The following is a 9,101-nucleotide window of genomic DNA, read 5'->3' on the forward strand; positions in this document are numbered from 1 at the left end:
TGTTTTCAAAATGATACAAAAATCATGTTTTTATTGTGCATTCCAATTAATATCAAATGAACTGCAGTTGGTTTGTTTTGATTTAAGCCATGATAACAAAAAAATTCAGCGAACCAACACCGTGTCAACACTGGACACGACCAGTGCGACGAACACGACGAAAGATTAGAAATGCATAAGAACCCATTACAATGTTCAATTTTGTCCACACTGGATGCGGAACGGGTTAGCAAATTTGGTATCTATGTAAAGGCTTAAGATTTCAGTTTTCAGGTTTAATTATTCACCACAACGTCATTACAGTGTTAAGCCAATAGAGAACATTAATACAAACCTGTTTCTTCTTAGCAACGGCCTGCTACAGTCCCTCTGATGGGAAAACTTTTAAGGCGATTTTCTCAATATTTTGTGTTGTGTTGAATCCGAACATCATACATCAATGGAAATGTATTCAGCTTTCAGATGATATATAAATTCTATAAATTTAATAAATTGACCCTTATGATGGGTTATGTGATCCAGGTCACAAATGAAGTTTCAAATACAAACATATAAGGAAACTGTTCACAGATTGTTTGATCCATGTTGAGAAATCTGATTTTTGATGTTATTTTGGTTAATCCCAATATGTTAATTGTATATATACATTTAATTATATATATGGACACAAGATACATATGAGATCACCTCTGTCTTTTTCTAGGAATAACTGCATCGTTCATTGAGCTGCAGAAGAGAAGCATTGGCCTGGGGACAAATATGCTGCACTGCATATCTGGTTAGTAAAGATCAAATCCTCTGTACACAATAGTTTTTATGGTAAAGATCACTTGTTGTAAATGTTCTTATAGATTGTGTATGAGGACAGATTCAATGTATGTTGGATTGTCTCGTTATTGTCTAATAGTCTTTATTCCAGAAGTATAATATGAGACTTTATAGAGATGATTCATGATTTCAGACACAACATTTACAAATAAATCAAAATTAAAAATTAAAAGAAAGAAAGAGATCACATGAGCAAATAAATAAAGAAGGATTTTTGTTTGACATTTGAAACACGCACACAATAGTTGGGACATTACTATTGATTTTATATCAGTCTATCCCCTAATCCTAAACACATATAAACTTAATAATCACACAAACATGTGCTAGATATTAGATTGAAAGATCACGCATTCCATTCCATTCCATTTTCTACCGCTTATCCGAACTACCTCGGGTCACGGGGAGCCTGTGCCTATCTCAGGAGTCATCGGGCATCAAGGCAGGATACACCCTGGATGGAGTGCCAACCCATCGCAGGGCACACACACTCACTCATTCACTCACATCACAAATTCAAGAAAGAGAGATACAGCTGTACGATTATTTCCAGAGATACATGAGCTGCTAGAGGTGGGACTAGTGGAGAGAATGGGATGAAACTACAGCACGAGCAAGCCAAATCATCATATTAATCCTTTTGTGTTTTCTACATCATACACGTACATGCCGATTGCCAGCAAAACACAGACATATGACTTAGTTTGACTTACCATGTGCAGTCCAGCCATCTATCAGTTTCAAACAATCTCCAAATCCAGCATTATATCCATATATAGATGTTTTATATAACATCTATCACTGAAACGCCATGGACAAACAGACACACCTATACTTCACTATCACAAGAGTAAAGAGCTGCAGCGCAGCACAGCCCATCTTGACCCAGTGCAGATAACCTTGATGGTAAGAGGGTCTCGCTCGTCGGTTGGCTCGTGGGTTTCATTCACCTCGCCGTGCTTTTCTGAAAGGATGGCCATCGAGCTTCTAAGATAGCCAAGTTTGTTTACCATTGATTATTAAGACGAGCGCACACACAAACAAATCATAAGATTTGCTAATGTTTTATTGTCATTTCTTGTGGATCAAACTACAAGACTTTTGCCCAGATTATCAGTCTGGAGTTGCTGCAGAAATTTTGCGCCAGTTTGCAGATTGTATTCCGTTTAGTGATGCCCAGTAAATGTTCAAAAAGTTTGCAATTTTTTTTAATCTTTTTTTTTTTTTTTTTTTTTTTAACACGCAAAGTTTTGTAGTGTGATCCAGCCTTTAAGTAGCAGCCTTATAAGAATTTGTTGCAATCCCAATACAAAACATTGTATTGGTCTGAATTGTTGAATGTTCTTTTATGCCAAAAATCATTAGGTTATTAAGTAAAGATCATGTTCAATGGAGATATTATGTACATTTTCTACTGTAAATATATTAAAACTTATTGTGAGTGGAGGCAGCAAAGTTTCAAACAAAATCAGACAGACACACCCCTACAAACTTGACTCGCTGCTGTCTGCTCCAGGAGAAGTACACACACAAGTTTGGTATCTATCTAAGTTTGGTATCTACAGTATATGTAAAGTTTAGAATTTCAGTTTTCAGGTTCGTCTATACCCCACAACTTCATCAATAAGCCAATAGAGAGTGTTAATCGAAACCTGTTTTTTCTTAGCAATGGTCATGTACTATTGTTGCCGCCTCTGTTCGCCACCTGAGGACGCCATAGTGCTCTGTGTTTTTCGCCTTGTGTTTTATTGGACTCCGTTTCCCATAATGACTTGATTCTCCTTATTCTTTCTGGTTTCACCTTGAGTCTTATTTCATTTTTGTCTCTTCTCCTGTATATATATTGCCCCTTTGTTCAGTATCTAGTGGCCTTTTGTCTCCTACTGTTTAACTTGCCATGTTCCTTCTTTAGACTGTGGAAAAGACGTAATTTGGAGATTAAAACTTAATGCATGGATCAGATCTCTTGTTTTCCCTGCTGATGAAGTGTGACGGATCGATCGACTGCTTATGGATCCAGCAGTTCACTTGGCTCTCCTTCGCCAAGGTAGTATTTCCCTTGAGGACCACGTACAGACTTTTTTGGACATTGTATATTTTCCACCCATCCGGACCTTCTCATTGAACTGTTTGTGGACAGTTTAAGTGATCATTACAAATACCTTTTATTTAATAGCATCTCCCGTTATGGTCCTCGAGGGTCCCTTGCTCAATTTATTTACTGTGCATTAATGTCTGGTGGGTCTCTCTTCACCCTGGGTGAGGTGTAGGACATCCCAGCTAGAAATGTTTAGTCTTAGAATATTATCAAGTAATGTTGCATAACTGTTTTCAGATGGTAGTTTTCGGTGCCAGAACTTTATCTTGGATTATAAGATAACGTTAAAAAAATTCTAGACATGTTTAGTTTAATTTAGTTTTGAGTAGTTTTAACAACATTTTTAGCCGTTTTTATTTTAGTTCCCAGAACATTCTCTTAAAAGACAGGAAACGTTCTCTTAAACATTCTGAATATGTTTAGTGGTTAAATTGTTAAAACTTGGTACTTTAATATTCTTGTAACATTTTAAGCAGGTATTTGTGTTATAGTTCCCAGAATACCCTGAGAGTCAGAACAATATTCTACAAATGATTGTTAATAACATTGTTGTTTCGATGATATATAAACATTATAAATCCAAACATTTAATGAGTTTTATTTTTCTTTCTACAATGTAACAATATGAAAGACACAAATCATTCTTTAGAACCACTTAAAATGTTTGATTAAGAACATTGCCCAGTATGTATGTCCAGTGTGTCATCTGATGACTACAATCATGTACTACAATATTTAATTATTATTAATAATAATAATAATAATAAATAATAATTATTTATTAAATATCACAAACATCATCATCATCAGTTGTGATTCATATTCTCTGATCTCGGTCAGAGGATATGTTAACAAGAAGGGAAAAATCACATTGACACCAGTGAATGGATGCTGGATCTGAGGAATAATAATTAAATATTTAACTTTTGCTGGTCCCCTGTGTCTGAGAGGAGGAGGGTTTGCGGAGTCCAGATCTCATATCTACTCTTACACTGATCAATCTTTCACTGAGAAACTCTATCCATATTTTGGCCCTAGTGTTAATAATAAAGGTAAAAACTCAGAGCCGTTGATCATCACACCTGTCAAATGAATTTATCAAACAAAATATATTAGTTGGAAAATAACATGTTCTGTTTTTAACATAAAAAAACATTAAATTATAAAGAATTACAATATTTTTTATGTTGTGTTATTTGTGCAATTGCTGTGATGCTATGTGGAAGTCTTCCATAAGTTAATAAAAGGGATATTTGGTGATCTTATATTGTGCTCAGGTGATCAGTGGTATAAGAAGAACATTGATCGGCTGTTTGATCTGTAAATTAAAATTCACCTTATCTGGACATGTTATGATCTGTTCTCTGTTTCCCTGTTATTTCGGACTCTTCCGTTATTTCCTATTGCCTGCCATGTTTGTACACTGTAACGAATTGCTGTAAAAACTACAGCGTTATTTTACAGAAGCTGACTGTATTTTAAATAATACAGAATATTGCTGTAAAGTGCAATGCATTCTGGGGTCACTTGACGGATTAACTCAATGTACAGAATATTGCTGTAAATTTCAAATCTACAATGGCGGGATGATCTTCAACAGTCGAGATTGGGGTAGTGCGCAAAATGAATGATTCACACCTGTGGTAAGTAACTTATTACGTATTTTTTTTCCATATTTGGTAAATATCATACTGGTAACTTTATATAGAGGTATCTAAATTCGCGGTTCATATTGCTAACCCCGGATTCAACCTCCATCCGCGGGGACCGAAGGAGTCTTGCGGGGTTTCAGCAGCGCCGTCGCGGAAAGATTTCAAACTTTCTCCGTCGCTATAGCACCTGAGGACAGAAGTTGTTCATGTTATTTAGAGTTTTTGTTCACACCAGGAGCGAAGGCGGTATGTGACGAGCTACAGTTCATTGTATTAGTAAGTTGACGGTTGTTTTTTTTATGTTGAACATCGCGCCCGCCGTAGACTCGGTAAAAGTTACATGCTTCGACAGTTGTGATACCACACTCGGTCGTGATTATTTTGTGGTGTAATTCAAATTTGCAAATGCAGTCATCCGTTAAATCGAGCGCCCAAATTAAAATGAGTCACCATAGCTCGAGGTAAGTCGATGTTCACGGAGGATAGCCCGGTAAAGTGATTAATGTACGTAACCATCTAGATATACAGTATATGTAACGGAGGCCAGATGAGAGCTGTAGCAAAAGACGTTAGCGACACCCTCATTGTATAGCAGGCCTGTCTCCCAAACAGGACCGTTGGAGGGTGGGAGTGAGACCCGTTACAAAATACTAGTGTGACAATTTCTTGACCGTGACATCTCTAACGTTAGTTGGATTACATTTCTGTATAAGTACGGTTTTAAGTGTAAGTTATTCTGTTTAATTTGCTTAGAGTTTGTTTGTAGAGTCACTTATACTTAAATGAAGTTTAAATGTAAAATGCTTAAAGATAATTGTATAGTCACTATTAACTATTACTATTGTCACATGTATAATTGTTTGTTTTAGGACACACTTTGCCATGCAGGCCACTGGATGCTGACTACTGAAGGTTAGGTTGTGTGTGACTGTGACGTGCTCAGCACAGCTTCATGTCTGGCCTTCCCACTCTGTTCATAACATGTTACATATTCAGGCTTGAGTACCAGGATGGGGCAGCATGTACTTGGAGTCCAATGAAAGGTATTAATTGAACAACTTCCTTACCTGCTTTTTATAGATATGTTAATGTTATATACCTGTTAAGACCTTTAAAACAATATTTCTCAACGAGAGATGCAATTTTTTTGGGCAAATTATTTAGAAGTCTCCCCTATTTAACACTAGCAAGCTGATGATTTAATTCATGTGTTTTAATATAATATATTTTGTACATTTAATATATAACATTTAGTTTTTCCTGACTGATTTGTAGATATTAATCCAGAGAGTGGAACAAGAAGCATCATCTAAAATGCCAGGAAACAGAAGAAACAGGTTGCAGTGAACCCACATGTTGCCGCTCTTCTAAACACAATGATGAATATTCAGTGTAATCGATGAAAAGTAAGAAGCACACACACACACACACAGACACACGCACACACACACACACACACACACACACAGATCTCATCATTGAATTACATCATATTATTCTCTGACTGTATATGTTGTCCTCTGTTTTTCTCTGACTATAAATTGAATATCTAACATTATTCTCTTGTTTCGTTTCCATAGTTCCAGCTACTTGTTGTGCTCTGATGGATCAAGATGTGGACCGTTTTACAGACTCACTTGGGCCTTGTTTTGCAATGTTGTTTCATGATGGTAATGTTGGTTAACGTGTTGTTTAAACATGAATGTTTAAAGAGCCATGTTGGATACTATGAAGTTGTTACTGAATAAAATTATTTCATGTACAACAACGTACACAATTTGTCTGTAATGTATTTTTGTATCAATTAAAAAAAAATATGTATTTCTTCTAAATAAAGTAAATTAAAATCAAGCAATTTGCTGTAAAAAATACAGCATTATACTGTTGCTATTCAAAATTACAGTTTTTCCTGTATTCTGCAATTACAGTAAATGGCTGTAAATTAAATTACAGTACTGTGGCTGTACAATTTACAGTAACTGGCTGGCAACCCTGCTGCCAGTAGTTTACTGTAAATTTTACAGGATTTTTTTTACAGTGTAGTCCTTTGTAGTTTTTCTTGTTAATACGTTTTCCCAGGTGTTTCTTGTTTCCTTTGTCACTCCAGTGTATTTAAACCGTAGTGCTTCCTTTGTCTGGGGTCTGTCTTTCTGTTACAAGAGTGATCGAGGTAGGAAGGAGATCCAAGTGCATGTAACATTTAATGAACGAATACAGGACAAAACCAAACAAATGTAATCCAGAGACTGGAAAAGGGGAACACAAAGACAAAGGAAGCACTAGAGTTTAAATACACTGGAGTGACAAAGGAAACAAGAAACACCTGGGAATACTTATTAACAAGAAAAACTACAAAGGACTACAAACATGGCATGCAACAGGAAATGACAAGAGAGGGCAAGGCAAGTTCATTTAAATGACACATTTCATACACAATGGTAATTCAAAGTGCTTCACATAAAAATTTAAATAATAATTTAAAAATGAACAAAAAATAAAACAAGGAATTTAAAAACCTTTTAAAATTAAATATAAAAAACATTCAGAATAAACTGATTATACATAAGTATAGTGCAGTCAGTTCAGACGAGGCACAGTGCTCATTCAGTAAATGCACATCTAAAAAGATGATTTTGAGTCTGCATTTAAATGTTGATTATGTTTTGACACATCTGATCTCTTCTGCAAGCTGATTCCAGCAACGGGCAGCATAAAAGATAAAAGCTGATTCCCCTGTTTTGAGTGAACCTTTGGTATATCTAACTGACTTGATCCTAATGATCTAAGTGGTCTGTTAGGTTTATATTTAGTGAGCATATCTGAGATGTATTTCGGTCCTAGGCTGTTTAGTGATTTATAAACGAGTAACAGTACTTTAAAATCAATCCTAAAAGTAACTGGAAGCCAGTGTAGGGATCTAAGGACTGGTGTAATATGCTCAGATTTTCTGGTTCTATTGAAAATCCTGGCAGCAGCGTTCTGTATGAGCTGCAGCTGTCTAATGGTTTTTTTGGGAAGTCCGGTGAGAAGACCAGTGCAATAATCCACCCTGCTGGTAATAAAGGCATGAACAAGTTTCACCAAATCTTAACAGGAAACGAAATATCTAATCCTTTCAATGTTTTTGAGATGATAGTTTGCTGATTTTGTTACCGCTTTATCATGACTACTGGAACGTAGGTCTGACTCCAGAATCACACCAAGATTCTTGACTTGATTTTTAGTTGTTTGATCCCTAGTGTAAAGGTATGCATTCACCTTGAGAACTTCATCTTTGTTTCCAAGTGCAATGACTTCAGAATCATCAATCATTTGTTTTTCATTTTATTGTATGTTAGCAGTGCCTGTTGTCCCAGGGAATTTATATACTGAAAAAAAACATTTAAACTAAATACACTGTAAGTTGCGTCTGCCAAATGCATAATGTATTAATAAATGTAATAATAAGTGATATATTAAATAAAAAGAGGAATCGTATGTGTCTGTTTTTATTTATTTTTAAAGGTGGAGGGGTGTTGTGTTGTGGGGTGTGTTTTTTAGATGACTAGACACAGTCCTTCCGGCATTGTGCCATGAATAGTCTCTAGAACACGCACCCACGTACACACGCACATACACACACCCTTGCATACCTAATAAACTTGAGTCATGTCTCCAAAAATAAATCTGGTTTTCTATTTGTTGAACACTTTTAAGCTGCTGATATCTTTCTTGTGTTGTTGTTACTGATAAGTAAGCAAGAATGTAATTTCAAGACTACAGTCAAAGTAAACGTTTTTTGACAAGAAATGAAAGGACATCAGTAAAAACAATACAATTTGAACTTGTTTATGAATTTCTTGCCACTGCGTCACATTTCCATGGTAATGAAATAACACTATTAGCCATCTTTGTTGTTTTCTGCTTCATGCTGATCATATAAAAATAGAATAAAATAAAGTGTTGATATGCCTGAGGCCTTGAAATGAGCAACAGGTCTTGTTGTGTGATAACTGTGATATATAATTTACTCTGAACCGTTAATATATAATAAATGTCTGTAGCTGCATCACCACAGGTCTGCATTATTTGTCATGTATTAATTTCACTGAATTAACTAAGGGGTTTTATTTGGTTCATGTAATTATGCTTTTTCAAGTTCTAGTTTGTTTGCACTACAAAATTCCAAAAATGTACACGATCACTTCCGGGAATTGACTAAAACATCTGTATTTAGCAAATATGTGGAAATACCTGTTACATCACTAAAGCGATGACAGGTGAAACTCTTAAAACAACAGAATATTTCTTCAGTCATTGTAACAGTGAACACATCTGATCTTCAATCACAGGTAAGAGACAGAAATATAACACAGATTCTCCTTAACAGATTAATAATTGCTTGGTTCAGTAAACTAGAGGAACAGAAGCAGGTTAAAGGATGTCAAATTTTCAACTAAAGTGGTTTGCTTTTCACACTTGAAATTAATTCAGAAGTCTGTGTAAAACCAATGAACATGTTTTGTAAATGGATGGCCTATGTG

The 9,101-nt window shown here is 35.5% G+C and overlaps 1 long non-coding RNA gene across 1 annotated transcript; it reads left to right on the forward strand.

The window, feature by feature from the left end:
• Positions 1 to 4,351: 4,351 nt before the first annotated feature.
• Positions 4,352 to 6,354, forward strand: LOC130415860 (uncharacterized). The gene is made up of 4 exons (XR_008905975.1): positions 4,352 to 4,569; positions 5,448 to 5,621; positions 5,854 to 5,984; positions 6,159 to 6,354. It is a non-coding gene; the product is annotated as an uncharacterized LOC130415860 (long non-coding RNA).
• Positions 6,355 to 9,101: the final 2,747 nt, after the last annotated feature.

The sequence above is a fragment of the Triplophysa dalaica genome, chromosome 25 (assembly GCF_015846415.1).
Source record: "Triplophysa dalaica isolate WHDGS20190420 chromosome 25, ASM1584641v1, whole genome shotgun sequence".
NCBI classification, from domain to species: Eukaryota; Metazoa; Chordata; class Actinopteri; order Cypriniformes; family Nemacheilidae; genus Triplophysa; species Triplophysa dalaica.